This window comes from Girardinichthys multiradiatus, chromosome 17, assembly GCF_021462225.1.
Source record: "Girardinichthys multiradiatus isolate DD_20200921_A chromosome 17, DD_fGirMul_XY1, whole genome shotgun sequence".
NCBI lineage: Eukaryota > Metazoa > Chordata > Actinopteri > Cyprinodontiformes > Goodeidae > Girardinichthys > Girardinichthys multiradiatus.
In genome coordinates this window covers 24,217,738-24,240,218 of record NC_061809.1, presented here as the reverse complement: position 1 = coordinate 24,240,218, position 22,481 = coordinate 24,217,738, and the positions used below count along the sequence as shown (strand labels likewise).

Genomic DNA, 22,481 nt, shown 5'->3' with positions numbered 1-22,481 from the left:
CAGCTGGACGCACAAGGTCTTGTCCAATTGAGTGTGGCTTCTTACTTTTTGCGATTCGCTGTGCCACCAGATACGAAGCCCTCTGAGCTTTTTCTGATGTTGTGGCCAGGTTCAGCAATTGTTTTTTTTGCCGCATATAATTCTCACCCTTTTGCTGGAAAAATTATCTTGTTTTATCTTTGAACCCCGGGTGCTTTGTGATGAGATGCCGCTTTAGCTTAGTTGGCTTCATTTACTAGCACTTGAAGACACATAACACATTTTGGTCTTCCATCCTCATTCTCGATGAAGCCAAACTCGATATAACTGCTGTCATACTTTCTAATTTTAGCCGATTTGGCTCTTGCCTTACTTGATGAAGTGGACGGACTTAAATATTTGTCCATTCTGTTAATTAGCTCAAGCCCGGAAGATCCACACCAGTGCCTCCTCGGGTTCGACAACACGTGTTTCACGGACCCCCAACCTATGGTTCGCGGACCCCAGTTTGAGGGCCGCTGCTCTAAACTAAATGCCTCTTCTAAACATGTTAAGACAAACTCTTAGGACAGTTAAACATTTGCTCTAAATCTATTCATACTGTTTCTTGTCTCCAAACTGGCCAGATGCACCTTTTTCAGAAGTGTAAGGCCTGTTTAAAAGTAAGCAAATAATTATATTTCAACTTCCCACGTTGTTTTACTGAAACTGCATAATAAATATGAACACACTCTCAAAGTTGAAAGAAAACATCAGTAGATAATTTTAATCACATGTAATTTTTAAGGCCGAAATGTTTTATTATAGCAAAAAAACAGTTATGTTGGAATTGAAAACTGTAAAGCTGCAAAGGTTCAACTAATAAATGGCAAGAACTGACTCACAGGTCATTTGCAAAGACAAAATGAAAATTCTCACTGTTATCTTCATCACCTCCACACCTCTCTTCACATCACTAAATCATTATTTAATTTCTTTTACAACACTGGTTGGGTGGGTAAAACAATTTTAATGTCGAGTGAAGATAATAACTTCCCAGTCCTACCACCAATTCCTCAAATGAAGGGTGAAAAATCAACTTATTTTAGATGACTTAATGAGGCAGAATTATCACACATTCAGTAATGCCTATTTTTCTTATTAATGTACAGCACACATTACAAACAGGGGAGCTGGATTGGATGTTCACTGCATTGGTCTCTGTAGATTTAACTGTCAGCAGAGGGCTCTCATGATCTATCTGTAATGGCTCTGACCTCTGCTGCGGTAAGTGTATTGAATAGCACACGCCATCCAGCATGCAGTCATGGTAGTATTGAACAGGACTCGTCATTGCTGCACACCGTTCCCCCCTGCTCGAAATGTGCATTAAACATTAACTGTAAAAATTATTTTAGTTTAGCGCACAGTAGTTTAAAAGAAATGTTCAATTAAAATGTAGCTATTTTATTTAAGCCCAAAATTATTTATAGCCTTTAGTTTTCAAATCGGTATAATTTGAACAAAAGCTTGTTTCTGACAGAAAATGACACAGGCATCTCCCTAAAGATGATAAAATGTAAAAGGAGTATTTATTTTGAAAAATATATATATATATTTAGTTTTTAAAATATGATCAAAACTGGCAAGTTGAAAATTAATCATACCCTTCTCAATAATTATTGGAAAAATCTGTATTAGCATTACAGTAACAAACCCTTCTTATATTTGCTGAGCAGTTTTTTGCATGTCTCCACTGGTATTTTGAACATTTGTTTTTGGTAATGAGCTTCAAGTCTTTAAGATTGGAAGCCATCTTTGCCACCACCTTAATCTCTTGGTTCATCCATAGTTTCTCTCAGATTCAAGTCGGCAGTCTGACTGGACCAATCTAAAACCTTAATATTCCGGTGAGAAGAAACTTGTTGATGAAATTAAAAGGACTAAACGTAAATCTTACAGGTGTAAGAATAATTTGGGAATTTACTGTAAATTTGTGTTCAGTTCAAATAGCTTTCTAACATCGCTATTGCTAAGGTCAGACATGCTAGCATGCTAGTAAATTTGACAGCTGGCAGATTTGACAGTTGTCATACAGACAGCCACCAAGATCCTCTACAAGGAGGGCAAGCCACAAAAGGCCATTGCTGAAAAAGCTAACAGCTTACCGAGTGTTGTATCCAAGCACTTTATTGGAAAGTTGAGTGGAAGGAAAACATTTAGGTATATTCACAAAGAATGCACTGCTGTTGGTGACAGTGCTTCAAGAGCCACCAGATATTGATTAATCCAGGACACGGGCTACAACTGTTCCATTGCATCTGTTAGTAACTCCTGAAGCAGAAACCATTTCAGAAACGTCTTACCTGGGCTAAGGGTAAAAGGATTTTACTTTTGGTTAGTGGTTAATCGTCCTCTTTTCCTCTGCCAGTTTTGCATTTCATTTTAAAATCAAGGTGTCAGAGTGTAGTAATAGAGGGGGGATACAGAAATTCTAAGGTACCTGAGGTTCAGTGTGAAGTTTCCAAAACCAATGATAATATGGGGTGCCATGTCATCAGCTGTGTTTTATCAAGTCCAAAGTCAGTGTAGGCTTGTACCAAAGAATCTTAGAGCTTTTAATGTTTCCCACCTGCTCACAGTACCAGAAGTACCAGCGCCTGCTTTAATGACCATGGTGCTTGATAGAACTGTAAACTGGCCTGATCTAAACCCAGTGAAGGACCCACAGTGGGGAGTATTTGATACACTACTAATTTTGCAGGATTTCTCACTTGCAAAGCATGTAAAAGTCTTTAATTTCTATCATAGGTACTCTTAGGAATCTAAAATAAAAATCCAGAAAAATCACATTGTGATTTTGTTTAGTAACTATTTGCATTGTATTGCATGACATAAGTATTTGATACATCAGAAAAACAAAACCGTTTGTTTGCAATTAGATTTTAGACATTTCCTGTAGTTCTTGCTGAGGTTTGCACACACTGTAGCAGGAATTTTGCAGCAGCCACGATCCATCTTTAATGCCCTTACTGAGGAAAGGAGTAGTTCTGTGTACTTCTGGGCTGATCCCTTACCTTCTTCATGATCATTGATGCCCTACGAGATGAGATCCTGCATGGAGCCCCAGACTGAGGGAGATGAACACTAACCTTGACCTGTTCCATTTTCCTATAATTGCACCAACATTTGTTGCCTACTCAGCAAGCTGCTTGGCTATTTTCCTGTAGCCCATCCCAGCCTTGTGGAGGTCTACTATTTTATGCCTTCTGTCCTTACACAGCTCTCTGCTCTTGGCTATTGTGAAGAGGTTCGAGTTTGTTTGTGGACAAGAGTCTTTTATACAGATAACGAGTTCAAACAAGTGCAGTTAATACAGTTAATTTGTGGATTGGAGAACAGGAGGGCTTCTTAAAGGAGAACTAACAGGCCCATGAGAGCCAGGATCCTTACTGATTGTTAGGTGATCAAATACTTATGCCATGCTACAAAATGCTAATTAATTACCTAAAGGTCACACAATGTGATTTTCTGGATTTTTGTTTTAGATTCTGTCACAGCTGTGATATGCTATGATAAAACATTAAAGACTGTCTACATGCTTTGCAAGTGGGAAAACCTGCAAAATCGGCAGTCTATCAAATACTTGTTCTTCCCACTGTACGGGCTATTGTCAAGAGGAAGATGAGAGACACCAGAACACACGATGTAGGCGAGTCACTTTAAAAGTAACTTGGACTTGACTTCCTTAACACCTCAGCAGAACCATAGGCCATTTGCCTCCATGCCATCATACAATTCACTTTTTAAATGGAATAAGTGACAGAATTGTTCATTATATTCCAATTTAATTAGATTCAGTGGTGTATTTAGGAGGCTGACTCTTGAATGATACATTTTAATTATATCATCAAAAATGGGTTATATTTTGATATGGTGACAAATTTGCCTATGTCTAAAGTTTCAACAACGTTTAGAACCTAACTAACATAACTGAGTAAAACGAAATCCTAAATATTTTAGAATTTGACTAATTTTGTAGAGAACATACATTTAAAAAAAAAAAATGTAATAGGTGTCTTTCAGCTGTTCACCCTACATAATTTCTGCTCCAAAGTATTGATATTAAGAGAAACTTAAACAAAATGTTTATGAATAGTTACCAATGTTTTTAAATTCAAACAGTTTCTTTCAGTGAATGGAGGATTTCTCAATAGATTTTTTTTTCCTTCCTGTCTGTATTTGGAGTTTGTACAATGATTTTCTGCAACTTTATACTAATAGTATTCTTTCCTATAATGTCCAGGTTAAGGTGTGTTAAATCTTTGTTTGGGAATCAAACTCACTTGATGACCTCATCAACTACATACTGGCCTCTACTGGGTGAAAATAGTTATAGCCTGAGTGTATAAAAGCAGAGAAAACTGATTTTTAAGGGGGATTTTGAGGGTAATTTCAACCAGTCTTTGTAGATGGGAGATGTTAGCCATATTATGGGTTCATTTGAAAGTTGTCATCCATGTTGACTGGAAAATTTAGGGTGTGCATCTGCAAAGAAATGAGAAAAGCGAGATCCTCCGATACTCCTTGTGAACCTGGGTGTCTTCTTATCTTCCCCCAAAAATATCCCTTTTGGCAGGCTTTGAATTATCTCCCCTCATGCCTGCCTAAATTGCTAAAATATTTTAGAAGTTGATCAAACAGAAACAGGTTTTTTAGAGCATACAGCCAGCAGAATTTCCTCTGTGGGCTGTTGGGGATCAGACATGAAAACAGAGAAAGAACAAAGGCTTCCCGGCGGTGTTAAAGATGCCCAGACCACAGCAGCCCATCATTATTTATTCCCTGAAAGACATATGAAACACCTGCCAAGTGCAAAAATCTCTCAAATGTCAACACTCCAGACTCCTTTTTAGAAAAGGTGTCAAAACACAGAGCTTCTTCCATTTGAGGAATGAAACATTTACTTCACTTAAACTTTGTTTTCCTCAAACATAAATATAATACCACTGCTTGAAAGCATCATAAATCACATATCACATCACTTTAATTAAAAATCACTCTAAATGTTCTATGTAGGTTTTGTTCTGAAGAAACCTTTAGTGATACTGAATTCTTACATACTTTTCACGGTTTCCAGTGGAAGTATCACTAGAGGAAATGTATGCATAACCAACTTTTCCAGGGTTCCTATATATTCTTTGTAAAAAATTCCCTATTTTTCCACACCCATATGTCTTTACTTATGGATGTTTTGGGCTGGATTTAAATGTGGAACCTGCAAAACCAGAGGATAGGGGGAAAGGATGGATGGATGGATGGATGGATGGAAATAAAAAAATTATGGATTTCTGTCACTTTAAATCTTCATTGTTTTATTACCAATGGCTTGTTGATGATTACTTAATTTGCTCATTACAGTGTGTCTCTAGTGGTTAATTGGCTGTCTTTCTGTTTGTAGCCTCTGGAAAGCAGTTTGTGTTGCATCAGACTATATGAAAAGTGTTCTATAAATACATTTTTAATCTATGTCAATGCTCTGATTTGTTAGATATTTTGACATCGTTCTGTAGCAATATGAACAAATCTGCAACCTGCAGGAGGGTTTATTATAAATGGCGGCACCTGCCCTGCACCATCCTGTAAATAAAAACATTTCTAGCAGGTTTATTATATGGTTGAGCATTGTAAAGAAAAATATGTGTATAAAACTTCCTCATTATTAAGGGCTGTTTTTTTTATGCTGTACCTTTTGTATTATGGTATGTGTTTAGTTAAATTATATTGGTATAATATTAAATTTATTTATCATTTCGGGCTGTGAGTAAAAACAAAAATGTTTGGGAGAATTTGTCTGCAACATAAAGAGACTACTATTTTAACTTGTTTACTCTAGTTTGCAATGGCAGTGTCACTTCATTTTTCCAGTAGGTTCTTTGTGACCTTGAATCAAACATCTTGCAACACACTACATTCCCCAGCTCAGTGTCAATCTTATTCCCAGACACAGAAAAACAGGAAAGTCTATTTACTGAAAACAGTGATAAAAAGGAAGACATTGGACATCATAAATCTGTCAAGGACATAAATTGTTTTATTTTTAATGCTTTTTTGGCGAAATAAAATCCCTCACTGTACTGCATCATCTTTTGGTCTGTTTATATCTTGGCCATCAAGCTGAAATGCCAGCATGGAGCTTTACCAATTGCTAAGCTCTCCGAGTTTTCATGCAGTCCACTTTATTACTTGTAGAGTCACAAATAACAATGCGATAAAGATTAAAGGTGCTAACATTGATTAAACAAGCAGTGGACAACAATGCACTCATCAAATCTGCAAAGGACCTAAGCACACTGCTTTGAAATGCAACGACTGTGTGTTTTCCTGTTTTCGAGCGTGTTGGAGTTAGGAACAGAGTAGTCACCCAGGAAGGCATGTGCAGCACCACAGAGACCTACCGCCTGAGGTCCTCTAACCTCAGCTGGACTGGCTGATGGGAATTCAATACAAAGCCTCCATACCACCTAATATATGCAACTATGAAATTGGTTGTTACTTGTTTGCTTGTCATTGCACTGAATGCTAGAGGTTAGAAATGTAACAACAAGTTGAGCAAAATAGATTTTGTAGGATGAAAAGTATTCATATGTCTTTGTATTATGTTTTACTTTACAACCACAAACCTCAGTGAATTTTATTCAGATTTTGTTTGATAAATCTGCACAGGCATAACTGTGAACTGGAAGCAAAATAAAATAAAAGTTTTCATTTGTTTAAAAAAATTAAATAAAATCTTAAAAGTGTGGCAAGCAACTCTTTTGCGGTATGTCTCTTTCAGTTTTGCATTTTAAACAAATAAAATTTTTGCCCACTCCTCTTTGCAAATTAGGTCTAGCTCACTCGGATAGGAAGGATAACATCTGTGAGGAGAAATGTTCAAGTCTTGCCACAGATTTCCAATTAGATTTAGATCTGGACTTTGGCTGGACCATTTAAACCCATGAAAAGGCCTTGATTTAAACCATTCCATTGAAGCTCTGGCTGTTTGTTTAGGGTCATTGTCCAGTTGGAACACGAACCACTGCTCCAGTCTCGAGTCTTTTGTAGCTTCTTAAAGGTTTTCTTCAACAACTGCCCTTGATTTGGCTCCATCCATCTTCCCATCAAATCTGATCTGCTTTCCTATCCCTGCTGAACAAAGGCATCCATGCAGCATGGGGCTGCCAACACCATGGTTCATCATGGAGATGGTGCGTTCAGGTTGTTTATTTTCCATATCACCTAACTCATTTTAACTTGGATTTATCACAGTATTTTGCATGTAGGTCTAGTTTGATTCAGTCTGACTGGACACCTTCTTCCTTGCTGTATCCAAGGCTTGTGGCAAATTTTAAATGGGAATTCTTATTTATAATGTCTTGCCACTCGTTTAACTAACAGGTATGTTGTGGACCTATTTTCCTGGGCGATGGATCCTTGCAGCTCCTCCAGGGAGCTCTTAGCTACTATTCTGTATAATGCTCTCAGTTTAGATGGACGATGTCTTAGTAAATGGTAAATGTCCTGTACTTGGGGTCCTCGGATTTAGCCCCATAGAGCTTTACACTACAATTAGTCATACACACATTCACACACTGACAGTGGTAAGCAACGTTGTAGCCACAGCTGCCCTGGGGCAGACTGACAGAAGTGAGGCTACAATCAGCGCTACTGAGCCCTTTGACCACAATCAGCGGGCAAGGCGGGTGGAGTGTCTTGCCCAAGGACAAACTAAATGAGACAGATGGAGCAGGGGTTTGAACCGCCAACCCACCGGTTACAGGACGAACCCCTACCAAAATTCCTTAACAAAATGTTCAAATAGGATGCCTTTTCATAGCCAAATCCTGCTTGAAACTTCTTCACAGCTTTATCTCTGACCTGTCTGCTGTATTCATTGGTCTTTATGAAGCTGTTCTCTAATGTTCTCTGACAGATCGCTCATGCCTTCAAATGTACAGAGACTAAAATACACAGTGTGTCACACAGTTTGTAAATACAAACTGACTACTAAAGAGAAGTGATAGCCCTATATTTTATAAAGGGCAATCCAAGTTAAGGGGACTGTACAAAAAATTGCTAAATTTTTACATTTCTTTTTCTAAATAAGTTTGAAAGCTCTATCAATTCCAACCCTAACTAAAGCAGAACTGTAAAATAATTAATGTTCCACCTAATGAGCCTACTTAAGTATTAAGAATTGAAAAGTCTAACCTCTAAACCTCATGTTACGATGTAATTTTGAACCTTTAAAATTAGCATGAACCATGAGGAATGGCTTATTTTCTAGGAGCTAACTACTTTGCTCACACAGTCCATTGCATTGTGTGAAAAAGTTCACCTCACAGAATTGACCTATTTACCATTATTATGCCTCTGGAAAAGGGTATGTCCTCTCATAAGTAACACTAACGGCCATATTCATCTCTCCAAAAAAATATTTGCTCCAGCTTTATTTACCAAACCATCACTAACCTCATATTGTATGTGACAGAAAATCTAAATAAGGTAGGGATTGTATTTTGCCTCAGGAGCAAATCTATTCATTCACATTGTAAAGGAGGTAGTTTCACCATGTATGTGACACATTTTTAAACCTGGAATGCAGTTGATGGGAGTACAAGTTTTCCCTGTATAGAGATAATGTTGCACAATAAAATATTAAGAGACCTTCAGTAATCTATAGTAAATAGAAATGTATCAGATAAGTTTATTCTTAAAACTAATAATATAAATATATATGTACAGTACAGTTTAAAAGTCTTTAAATGTGTCTTCCGATGAGTCACACTTTGTAGTAATCATTTAAAAAATCTTGATCAACATTTCCATTTTTGGTTCCAGTCATGTTCATAAGCTGTGTGAACTGTTTGTTTGTCTTTTCTTTGTTTTCCAAAGATGTTCAACCTCCTGTGTTCAGCTGTGTCTCTTTACTGACTGAAGCCATTGACAAATCAGTTGTTCTCACTTACTTAGTGTATATATTCTGCATTTGTTATTTCCATATAAAGTACAAGTGGCCCACCGCTTCTGCTGTCTTAAGCTGTGTCTCTTTCCGTGATGGAGTATTAAAGGAGTTACTGCTGCCATTAACTTTGTAAACTCTTTTTTTCTTTCAAATCACACATGGTCTAAGCAGATCATCTCTCATGCTAAGCTCAGTTCTGTTGAAGGTTTGTTCCTGTTCAATTGCTCAGGAAGAGCAATCCTGGGAATTCAATGACTCAATGCAATAACTATCAGTAAAATGATGATGCACCTCTCAAGTCCTATGTCAGGTCTTTGTTGTATTATCTCAGTACTTCTTTTGTCCACAATATGTTCACTTTCCTAACTTTTTAATTACACAAGCCTAATATGCTGTCATTGTAAGCTACAAGGACTGGACCAAAAATAAGTAAAATAGCAATCAAAATACAATGGAAATCTGTTGAAGAGCTTTAGTAAACAAAACAAAAAAAAACTATTGATCAAGAACACTTAGCTGTAACAAACTCTGGCTCCGTGGAACTAAAGTATAACAAAATAAAACTTTAGCACAGGGAAAACTTAAACGTTTAGTCTTGAGGGAGGGTAGAGCAGTCATCTTGCAGCCAAAATGTTGTGGGTTCAATTCCAGCATCTTCCTGCCACATGTCACTTGACCCCTAGAGTCCAACTGATGTGTATCTGTGTATGAGTGTGTGTGCGATTGGTGGAACGTAGATGTAGTATAAAGAGCTTTGAGTGGTCCGTATGAATAGAAAAGTGCTGTATAAATTCAGTCCATTTACTATAAGTGGGAGTTAAGACAAAAGAAGAGTCCATTCTGCCACAATAAATTGGCAAAGTCATTAAAAAGTATCAAATCAGTTCCTCTTTAAATAATGGCGTATGAACAGAAGGGGTCACACAGTAAAGTCCCTGGGTTCAATTCCATGCAGTAATGCAGTTTGCATGCTAGCAGCCGGAGAGCATAGATGTTCTTGTCACAGTCCTGACATGTCATTCTGGTTGGTCAGTTTATTGCCTCCTAAAGCCAAACATGAAAGAACGGACCACAGGGTTGGAAGCCATTTAAATTTATGCAGCACCCAGATTTGCTTCTGAATGTTCAGATGATAAGGTCACTTTGCTACTCATCTGAACTTTTTATTCTACATATAGTAGTTTTTTAAAGGTTGACTTTGAAGGAAATGAGCTGTAATGTACTTGTTAAGGTCCTCACTCATGCATATATTCTTTAATATTAAACAATGCAAACATGTAAAACCTACATGTCTTGAGTGCTTTCAAAATGTTTTTTTTTTTGCATTGCTTAGTTAAAGTCTTCAGGCCTTGTAGGAATGCCAACACCTTGAGTGCAAAGCAGGTCATGAAGCAATAATTGTAGCAATGTTTGATTGTTTTGTCTACTTTTGTACATCCATGCTTACTTTGTACAAGACTATTTTTTTGGAAAAAAAAGCACAAACTGAAGTAGACAACTTTCATCACATCAAAATTTGCAGTTCAGTCCCAGAGGGGAAACCTTGTTCATTTGAAAACACTACCTCAGGGCAGAAGGGACAATCTTGTCCTATAAGACATAAATGCTATTCTAGATGGGATGGAGGGCAAACAAATATCTGACATGGTCTCATGTATATTTTTATGCAAAAGCAATTGAGGCAAACTGATTAGCATATTTCTGTGCAGGCTTTTGTAGTATCGCATCTGCAAAGACTGTCAAAGTTTTATGCATAAGCTTTAAGCTACTTCTTAAAGGTGGAACAATGTCATCACCATCAGATTGCTGATTAGACTCCAGGGGGTGCATGCAAAAACTGTACATCAAATATAAACACAGCTAGAATTCCCCATTTGGCTGTCCATATTCTGGTTTTAGGAGACATAAGAGAAACAATGGACCTCTGGGCAAAGATATGTTAGGGCTTCCTTACTTGCCCTGAGTTATAGCAAAATTGTTTGATCAAAAATCCTCTTACAAAGCCCATCTTCAAGACAAACTTGAATACTTGCTTTGTACATTAAAAATTAAAGGTACCTAAGACACTTCATGAAACCTAGATAAGATCAGTTTAGTTTTTCTTTTTGTTCTCAATTCTTCGTCACAATTCTTGTCATATTTCTGCATTCAGTTCTGGCTGTTTTTATCTCTTTGTGATCATGCAGGTCCTTGGTTTCAATGCATCCATTCTCCAGGCTTTAGGTGCTAGTTTGTTGATTTTTAGAGCCTATTTTGAGCATTGTGCATCTCTCATGAGGTGTGTGTTTTTGTACAACCAATGTGTCTTTCGTATGCATTAGAAACCGGTCTGCAAATAAAGTTAAATATGAACACAGAATAATTATCAGGACCTTCATCTAAAACTGACTACAAGGGAAATCATATACAATGCCCTGCAAAAGTATTGATGCCACTTTTTCATATTTTGACACATTACAACCACAAACTTCATTGTATTTTGATGGGATATTAGTTATTGAGAATCATGATTCATTTACAATATTACAACAATAAAATCCAGTGTAATCATCTGCCTACAGAAGTCACCTGATCCATTTGTGTAGAATTTAATCAGTATAAATCTGGCTGTTCTGTGATGCCCTCAGAGGTCTGCTAAGCAACTTTATTTAAAAGAAAACAGCATCATGAAGACCAAATAAAGTATTAATAACAGAAGCAGCCAAGATAACCATGACAACTTTGAGGCAGCTGCAGAGAGACCCTCCGATGGGAGAATCTATTATACACATCACAAGCCTTGCATTTATGTAAGTGGCAAGAACAAATGCATTGTTGAAGTAAAGCCATTGCACATTGTGTTTGTAGTTTGTCACAAGCCATGTAAGGGATACACCATACATGGAGCAAGGTTCTCTTGTCAGATGAGAACAAAACATTCTGGCCCACATGCAAAACTGCAACATGTGGCAGGAAACTAACACAGCAAATAGCCCTGTACACACCATGCCCACTGAGAAACATGTTGGTGGCAGCATCATGCTGTGGGGACGATTCTCTTCAGCAGGTACATGGAAGCAAGTCAGAAATGATGGGTAGGTCGATGGGGCTAAACACAGTTCAATGATAGAAGAAAACCTTTTAGAGGCTGCAAAAGACTTGAGTCAGGGGCAGACGTTGTCTTTCCAGCAGTACAATGCACTAAAAATACAGCAAAAGCTACAATGGAATGATTTAGATTAAAATATTTCATGTGTTAGAATGACCTGGTTAAGATCCATATCTAAAACTAAAAATCTGAAGCAAGACTTCAAAATCTATGTACAATCTGACTGCTCTTTAACTATTTTGCTAAGAAGAATGGTCTAAATTTTTATCCCCTAATGTGCAAAGCTGGTAAATTCCCAGACAACCCGAAAAGACTAGTAGCTGTAACGTTGCAGATAAAAAGGGATTTTACAAAGTCATGTATATACAAATGCTCCCCACAGTTTTCAGTTTTTTGTTAATAATAAAAATTTTAAAATGTTGTGTTACTTTGGAATTAAGTAGTGATATATGTTCAACTTTTTGGGTGGAATACTTTTGCAAGGCACTCTAACTCCTGGAAAGTTGATGGGAAATGGGAATGCAGAAAAAAAGTTTCAAAACCGCAATTACAACGTTAACAGTGTATAGGAAATGACTTGCTTTTTGAGTCAGACCTAAGTGGACATATAAGCTACTGGCTTTGGGAATTTTGCACTCAGATTCATTTATCATCCCATTTGGTCGCCCCCTAAGTGCAAGCCTAAAATTATTCAAGGACTCAAACATCGAAATTCATAATATGTTTTTGCCTCACTCTCCTTCGTTGCTGCCTTTTGCTGCATTGTTATCCTCATGGAACGCAACAGCATGTGAATTGCAGCTTTACTTTCTTCGTACAAGTCTAAACTCCAGCATAGACACAGGGCAAGGTCGCAGCTCCGGCCCAGTGTTCACGGTCAGATGGAATGTGAACTCTGGATGAAACAAAAAAGGGACGTTATAATGAGGCATCCCCCTCTGTTTGTGGTTTGTTTGGACAGACCGGCTTTCTCACAGCACAAGCTGTGGAAGGAATACTAATGCACATGAGTAATGATTCTCTCTCCATTTTTCCAGATGTTATTTCCTATTCCTCTCATGCTGCTCTTCTATTCCATTTGCCTCCTTATGGATAAAGTGTTTAAAAGTCAAGGATTCAAAATACATAACTCACCACTGACTATGCTGTGAAATGCACACACATTTAGGGTATTTAGTGCAGAGCAATTACACACTTATGTTAGATGGTCCTGTTCTCTCATCACTCATTGGTGGGTGGACTTAAAGCCATCTATTCTGTTGGTAACCATCAGCCCATCTAATCTGCTCTGCATCCATCTTCGGTGTTTAACTAATCAAATCCTAGTTCCTCATCATTTGTGCTGCCCTGCAGGAATAAGAAAACATCGAACAGCAACAGCAATTGCCCGATAGGGATGATTAAAACCAGCTGGGTATTACACACACCCTTTGGCACAAGGAGGAGATATAAACTATTTTTAATCATTTTGGCATTAACTAATAAAAATTTGTCCCCTGAAGATGCCTTGTAACACCTGTCCAGCTTAATTAAAAAAATCTAAATGAGGAGAAAAAGCTGTTTAATCATATTCAAAATTTTGAGTCAGATTATAAATCATATTTCATTTCCATGTGTTCATTTTGACTGAAAAAGTGCCACAGTGGTGTGAAACATTATTAGTTTAACAAGCAATAAGTCAGGGATAGAGACACTATCAGCGTTTTACAGTGATCCTTACAAAAAGTTGAGAAAAAAAAAAAATCAGTTTTTGTTTTTTATGCATTTACATTTTTTACCTACAAAAACCTAAAACAAATTATTGGATAAAAGATCTGTTAACAGAAATATACAAGTCTGGTCACAGATTCTCAATGTTTTTCTTTATGTTTTAGGGTTTTTTTCTTTGTTGGAAGGTGAACTTCTGCCTCAATCTCAAGTATTTTGCAGCATCTGAAAGCTTTTCCTCCTTATATTTAACTAACTTTCCATTACTTCTGACTAACGTCCCAGTCTCTGTTGTTGAAACGTATCCCTATGGCATGATGCTGCCACCACAATGTTTTACCATGGGGATGGTTTGATCACAGCACTGTACAATTTCTGGCCATGCCAGACCTTGTTTTGCAAGTACAGGGTTGTAAGAATGGGTTTGCACCTCACAGATTTCTCCTAGTCATTTTCTTCTTGTCACAAACAAACTGTAGTTTCAGACTAAGATAACCTGGGTGAAATCAAAAAACTGTATTTAAAAAGAAGGAAAAAACGTGTATGTGGAGAAAAATAAGATTTATGAAAAAAAAAGGTTCCAAAATCATCTCTTGAAAACAGCTTTTTTTATTGATTGTGCTTATCCTTGTTTGATATTACATTCATTGTGACAGTTGTGGTTTTAAGGCAAACTCTGCTGGTGGGGTGTTGTTTAGCCCCACCTTAAAAACAATCACAGAGTACTTCTAAATTATACAAGAGTGCATTGATTGTGCCAATAGATTATAGCAGTTATGGAGGGTTTTGCCAGAATATTGGCTTTATGTTGTTGAATAGCGCCTTCAGGGTTTACTTGTGAGCAATTTAGCAGGATTCTGCAATAGGAAACGCTGCGTCCTTCAAAGTCAATATCTTTGCAGCATTTTAACAAGAAATGTATTCACAGAGGAAAGATCAGATGGGTCCCATTAAAATTACCATTCCAGTTTATTTGTAATATTCTTAGAATCCAGATATTTTAAATTTGATCTCCCATTGTAACTTTGGTACCTTCTATAACCCAAATATTTTACACACTGGAGTCTTAAAACTCAAAAATTACGGCAGCACCTTGAGGACTTATATTCCCCTTCAAACAGTTTTGCAAAATATATAAAAGTATCACTTTCACCATTACTATTACTTTTTTGGTTTCCTTCTCTCTGTACTCTTACTATCAGTCTGAAATACTTTTAGCAGAACATTTCTCAGACTATTTGGGAACTTTGAACTTTCTAGAAAGTCTGCAACTTACACTTTCATATACTAGGTTCAAAGTAGGAGAAATGCATCCTATGCAATAAATTATTCGATATATGTATTTTTTTTTATACATTCTCAAATTTAAGCAAAAGTCATCTCATTGTACTTTACATAAAAACAATAGGGTCAATACTCCCAATTCACCTCAAACAGCTACAGACAGATCCTACAGGAAAATCTCTGTGTTGACAGAGTTTTAATATGTTTTCAGTCAGCTGTAGTTGAATGAGGTTTTGTGTGCTTTGACTGGTACCAGATCCCAGTGCCAGTAACTGGCAGATATAATCTGTACTGGGGAATCACTCCTTTAAAAGCTGTGTAAGAGGCAAAGCAGATATGGAAATGTGACACACATGACTCATCAAAACTACCTCCACCTTCAGATTTATAGAGACAAAAAATTAGAAATTCCAAAGAAAACTCACCCTCAAAATGTTGGATGGAAGGAATAAAACAGGTGAATAAGATAATAATCTGAGAGGAATATAAGTTATTTATTGTCTGAAAGCCTATGTCACTCAACTATGTTTTGAGCCGCATGAATTGGGTCTACAAGCTTGTTCTCAAAGACAAGTCACAAAACCTCTTAGAGAGCAGTCATTCCACTAAAAGTAAACCTAGCATGTTCATCTTACTTCTGGTATCTAATTTCACCACTGCAGTGGCCACTGAGTCAGCTTTCTGTGGATGTAAGATGCAACAGGCTTAAACAAAATGGTTTTATTTGACATTATTGGAATAAAAAATGATAAGTGTGAGTTAAATTTGTTTGCTCCTAATGTGACTCACCGAAAAATACAATCAAATCTATCCAAATAAATATTAAATTGTAGCTATGTGTTCACTTCCTCAGTAGGCACAGAACCTTACATCCAGCCATGAGACCTTTGCCCTCTGTCTTCTTTCAGTCATTTATTGGGAGGTCTGGGAAGTCTTTGTCTGGATTTGGGCATGTGTACAGAGACTGGGGCTGCAGAATGAGCCACTAATGAGCTGACTCATTACAGAGGAAAGAAAACATGACGGAAAAAAAGCACCCCCGAGCTAGTCCAGAGAGACCAACGTGGAGGTAAAGGGGTTAGCTGGGGTTGAGCTGGTGAACGGTGATTACACATACGGAGCAGAATACCTCTATGCTTATTCCCCACTGCAGCTAAATTGGGGTTTTTCCTATTACTTCTGGATAGCCAGTACACAAATAGTTGAAACCTTCACCCAACGATATTCAAGCAGCAGAAAAATCCAACAATGTAATAAAGGGTGGCAAAAGTGAACATTTTGGACACGTAAAAAAAAAAGAAAAAAAAAAAGGCAAAAAGCTAAAAGATGGCATGGACAACCTTCAATACCTGCACTTCAGAAAAACATAACTCGTTGAAATTTTCATCGAAAAAAAAAAGACATTTGGAGCCTTCTCAACAAACATCTTCCAACAATGGAAGACCAGCACCACACAACATTTGTGGTTCAAGACACTCTTTGTTTTACACTTGATAGTAATGAATCAGCAGCTTGCTTTTGATGTAATTGTTAAGAGTTGTAACATATGTCCTTTAATGACCTTACATCTCCACTTGTGTAGTTTAAAGGTCTTTTACAAACAATGTAATCATAAATAAATATTCAAAATGCCTTTGTAATAAAACTAAGGTAAACATGGGTGCCTAAACATGGTTGTTTTTTTATTTATTTATCCTTCAACAATTGGAGAACTTGCTATTTAGCCAAAGGGACATAAATAACGTAACAATTGACTTATATTGGCAAATATTCTTTACGCAGCTTGCCTTTTGAAGCTCAGCTTTTCTGTCATTTCTGCAGGATGTCTTTGGAAACTGGATGTTAGATGGATGGTTCATTGACAGGCCTCTGCTTTGGAGTTCCTCTCCTCCTTCTTTCTTCCATTTCGCTTTATCCCATCCTCCTTTTCTGTGGAGGCCCTCCAGACCCCATCAAGGCCTATTCTGTTCATCTCACATGTGAAGGGTCAGTGTTTACCCAAAAAAAAATAAACCAGCCCTCAATGTGAGGACCTTTGTGCATATATGAAGCCCCCCTACCCTTCTTCCTCTCTCTTTTTCACTTACTTATGCCCTATAGACAAGAACTGGCTCCTTTCACAGTGCCTCCCTCCCCCCTGGAGTGGACTTTTCTGGCCCCTAGCAGCGCAATTCTATGCCTTATTGCTCCAGCTCCTCCATGGAGAACAGTCTCATCAAAGAGGTTTTGAGAATACAGAAGGAAATGAACTGGCTTTGTGCTTACAAAACAGTGACACATAGACAAGATTGCATGGTAAAGTATGTGGGGCAAGCTTTAAACAAGAGAAAAGGCAAGACTATGTAAAATGTCACCTTAAGGCCTTTGAGAGACCATCCTGGAGGAAAAAATACCAGGACCCACTTTGTAATAAAGCAGTTTTATGAGGTTGACCCTGCTGGTTGTCATCCAGTTTAATCCACATTGTGCTCCAACTTCCTGCAGACCAAAGGGGGTTTCTCAAGCTCATCTCCACTTCATGTTTAATCTGTCCCTGCCCTTTCATTAGGACCACACCATGTGTTGATTCTAAAGAAATGAAGTGAACACTTCATTTTAAGCAAGAATGAACTGGAGAAAGCTTTTGTCCATTGAAGGAATGCTCATAAGACGGAGAGGAACCCCGTTCAGTCTGACTTGGGTTGCTTTACAGGGCACTGAATAACGCCATGGCAACACCAGCAGAAGGTCTGCTGGATCACATGGCGCTGATGCAATTCAGAAGAGAAGGGTTTGTCATTCTAGTCAGGCCTGACCCAAATTACAAATATCCTGGGAAAATAAAAGTGGTCTACATCTACCGGCTTACATGCAAAAGCCGACTTAATTGGGTTTTCACGTTTTTTGGCTGATAGCAATAATAAACATATGGATGTTTGAAGTCTAATCACTGAAAAAAACGGGCCTGTTAATGATTTAACACAACACTCCTTAGCCCATGGCTGTCAGATTATTAGCTCTTTCCAGTTGTTTACCCAATTGTCTACAAGCCATTTTCTATCTGCAACCATAATTCTTTAGCATTCAAGCTTAATAATCTTTTATATTTTCATATGTTTATTATCTTGTATCAACAGCTTTAAGGGAAAAATTATGCTTGACATGGACAAACAGCAAAAACCAATTAGTAGCATGTCCACATAGTTAACCAAAAGGCAAAATATGAGTACAGATCCACAAATGCAAAACAAATAAGACTTCACTTGTATAAATTTTGCAAAAGTTCTCTTTTTGCAAGCCTTTAAATAAATGAGGACACAGTTGCAACATTGAAAATTCAAAAGTTTGCACCTCAAGATACAGACTGAAAGCCTTTAAACTATTTGCAAAACCCAAGACTTGCACACACTGTTGCACATAGAACTTTTCTGCTTCTGGGGCTGATCAAGTGACTATCTAACCAGCCCATCATTCCTATAGAAACAATCTGTCAGTATGTGTGCATCTAAGATAAAAATAGAATCCACTTACTTTGCTCTGGAGGTCTGGTAGTTGTATGTCAGGGTTTAAAACAATGGTTTCTCAAGTCTCTTTTTATCTACACCTCTGCCCTGCTGTCCTGTCTCTCCAATACTATTTCTCTTTGTGGGCTGAGCACTCGATGGCTCTGTAGGCTGTTTCTTTCTTTTCTGTTAGGACTGCATGGGCTGAGGGGAGGGTAATGGGGTGGGGTGTTAAATTCTGAGTTTCCTGACTTGTGATCAAGAGCTCATTACCCCCCAAGGTCACTCCAGGGACACCCTGCCTGGCACTCACCGAGACACCGGAGAGAAGATGTGAGGTCCAGGATGAGAGTGTGAGAGACAGCAAGAGAAAAAAAAAAGTGCACAGGGGGATCCATGGGGACCAGGAAGAAGGAGCTGGTGGAGGAGAGACACACACAGATAAACAAAAGGAAAAGTGAGACAATGAGGGACACTGATCCAAATGCCAACAGAGAGGGCAGATATTCAGGAGTGAGCAAACACAACAAAATGCTGCATGAGCCTATTGAGTCAAACCAAACAGTTACATAAAATATTGTGTTGATCCATGGGAAATTGGGTGGAAACCAATCAATAGAATATTGACCAAAACTGAAAAAAACAGCAAGACTCTTGGTTTGTTTTTCAAGGTTTTATATGGACTGTCAGCACTAAACAGAACTACTTTGTCATGTTAAATATATTATTTTTGTATAGTTTTACTTAAAATACATCTTACTAATGTATAATTTTACACATGGTCTCTTACAGTGAATAAATAACAAACCAATGTGTTTTCCTGACATGACATATTTATGACTATCCAAAACCTCTAAAATAGTGATAAAATGTGATTAAAATTGTAAATTAAATAGTAAATTTTTTTAACACTTGACTTTTGGACCTGTTGTAAAACATTTTTGGTCTTACACATAATACTGTAGAAATCAGTCATAAATATATAAAATTACACTATTTACATAAATGCGATTTGAACACTTAAATATGTTATATCAGGAGGTCATAAACTCTCAAAGCAAGCAAGACTTGGTGGCAGAAGCCACTGAGGTTTCACCATCCTGGGTAAGGCACATGATAAACACTGAAAGACTCCATGCTGGCTTCTTCAATACTTGTCAACCTTCTAAAAAGCAGTCTTTATAAGTCATCTCTGTTAACATCAGGCAGCAGCTCAAGAAATACTTTGTTTTGAACTTCAAAATAAGAGAGTAAACATACAGAAGATACATAGAGTTTAACTTGAAGAACACATCTTTATATTCCATAATATTAGTTTAAACTCATTTCACTACACAAACTTTGGACAGCAACTTCACTAAATACTGTGGCTTTTTTAATGTTGCAAAATCCTGTCCCACTTTCCCATTACACCCCTTGTTGATGGTGAACCTCGCCTCTCATGTGTTGACTGTTTAAACTGGCTCCAGCCCCAGGGTGGAAAAGAATAAGCAAGCAGTTTACAGAGAAGACAACTTGGGTCACTGATACAGCGTCTGCTGGCAAGACTCAATGAATTTTGCCTACAGACTGCAAAGCATTAGATGAGATATGGAGCTAGCAGCTTTTTGATGTTTCAGCTAAATAAGATAAGTTCTATTAATTCATTGAATCTCTTACTGTGAGCTACTCATGAATGTATCTAAAGTTGCTATCTTTACATTTTTTTCCTGCCGTAATCTTCTCCTATTCCTTCTGAAAGATTATTTTAAAAAGGAGTATGCCAATAAAAACAGGATGCTCTCAGGGTGCTGGGAATGGCAGATGGTTGAAAATGAACCTATAGGGCTTTTCGCTAAAGCCTTGAAAGCGCTGATGGACAGATTACACCACACATAATCAATAAAATGTGCCATTAGCTCTGTCCACAAAACCCTGTATACTGATGTCAGGTTGCCTTTATAAACTCTTTCAAGTCCACACAAAGATGAATGGCCTTGTATATGGCATGATAAGGCTGTCTCACTATCCTTGGGATATTGATTGAGTGCTTTAATTCTCTACTGGATTAGAATGCCTCTGAGAGTCATAAAACACATCTCTTAAGGAGAGAGAAAAATCATTACTGACTAAAATTGTTCTTAGGAGCTATTCAAAGCTGCTCACAATGTAAATATTAATCACTATCAGAATTTGTTCAAATGTTTTCTAAACTCTGACTCAAAAATGAGAGATGCATTCCTCTTAACTAACTTAGCTAACAATAAAAACATGTATATTTATTAAGTGAGGAAAATTCTGAAATTGGGAAATAATATTTTAGAAATCCAATGCAGCAATTATTGGGACGCCTAACAGTTGTGCCTATCTTAGTGCTAGCAGGCTATCTGCAGCACACGTGCTCCGTTTTTAGTGTTCTTTGTGTGTTTTTAAAGTTAAGACAAACTTTATTTAAATGGTGATTTTAAACACAGAAGATTGATCATAACGCGTCGTCCGCGCTTATGCATTTTAACCCTTTTATTGACAGTATTTTAAAGGTGTGTGTTTGATTCTGGTGCTAAGTTATCAGCTTCTTTTGTTAGATTTAACTGCTAACAGCTTAGAACACGTGCTTGTTGCTAAAGAATATTTACCCAGAAAGGTTGTTAGCTTTCAATCCAGTAAATAATAGTTCCCTAAACATTATTTTGCTAAACGTGATAATTAAGTAAACACCATTAAGCCCATTTCCCCAGAAAGATTTGGCTCTTTTCCAAAATATTTCCTTAAATATTTTACCACTTCCTTAATAATATTTCTTTGAATATTATTTTAATAAATAAAGGCATATAATGAGACACCATTGAGAATTAGTCATCCAGAAGGTTGGTCATATTCAGAAAATCATTCTTAAAATATTATTTTATTAAAATAATATTTTATCTGATCTTGCATTGTGAAGGGTTGTCCGGAACATTGCCAAAATTAGAAATATCCTATCTAGGAGTGACGCTGAAAAACTAGTCCATGCATTTGTTACTTCAAGGCTGGACTATTGTAATTCTTTACTATCAGGATGTCCACAAAATGCAGTTAAAAGCCTTCAGCTGATTCAAAATGCTGCAGCAAGAGTTCTGATGAAAATTAAAAAGAGAGATCATATTTCTCCTATTTTAGCTTCCCTTCATTGGCTCCCTGTTAAATCCAGAATAGAATTTAAAATTCTCCTCCTCACATATAAAGCCCTTAATGATCTAGCTCCATCATACATCAGAGATCTGATTGGTCCATATGTTCCTAACAGAGCACTTTGTTCTCAGATTGCAGGTTTACTGGTGGTTCCTAGAGTCCCTAGAAGTAGAATGGGAGGCAGATCCTTTAGTTATCAGGCTCCTCTCCTGTGGAACCAGCTCCCAGTTTTAGTCCGTGAGGCAGACACCCTGTCTACTTTTAAGGCTAGGCTTAAAACTTCCCTTTTTGATAAAGCTTATAGTTAGAGTGGCTTAGTTTATCCTGAGCTATCTTCCTTATTTTTTACCTCCGTCTTCTTCCCTCCCTGTTGGTTGGAGTAAGGGGGAGTCAGGTTTAACCTAAACCGGCTCAGTTATGGTTGAGGTGCAAACACACCCTCCATTTTTGCTACCTGTATGACCCCTTCTCTTTTCCAATGTATATAATCAGTCTGACAGAGGGAGGTATCCCAATCCTTGTGGTTTTTAGTATAACAATGACCATCAGTGGGACCCTTTGTGAGGTGCCTTGAGACGACATTGTTGTAAATAAGCGCCGCTTAACTAAATAATCTGAACTGAAACTATCTCTGTAGTTATGCTGCTATAGGCTTAGGCTGCTGGAGGACATAATGACCACTTTCACCCTCTTTGCTACATTCGCACTCTACTCTCCAATTTTGCATTGTTTGATGTTATTGCAGCTTTTAACCTTGTTCTCTCTCTTTTCTCTTCCTAGAAGCTACACCTGGTCTGACTCTGTG

General features: G+C 37.5%; 1 protein-coding gene across 2 annotated transcripts in view; it reads right to left on the bottom strand.

Moving 5' to 3' along the window:
• The window catches only part of ptn (pleiotrophin), an 87,060-nt gene extending 68,238 nt beyond the window's left edge, over positions 1-18,822 (bottom strand). Inside the window, exon 1 of one of the 2 annotated variants that reach the window (XM_047390374.1) lies at positions 18,555-18,822. The gene's annotated coding sequence lies outside the window, so the exon portion shown is untranslated. The remainder of the gene's footprint in view (positions 1-18,554) is intronic. The other variant, XM_047390373.1, reaches the window with a different exon arrangement.
• Between the last annotated feature and the right edge of the window lie 3,659 nt (positions 18,823-22,481).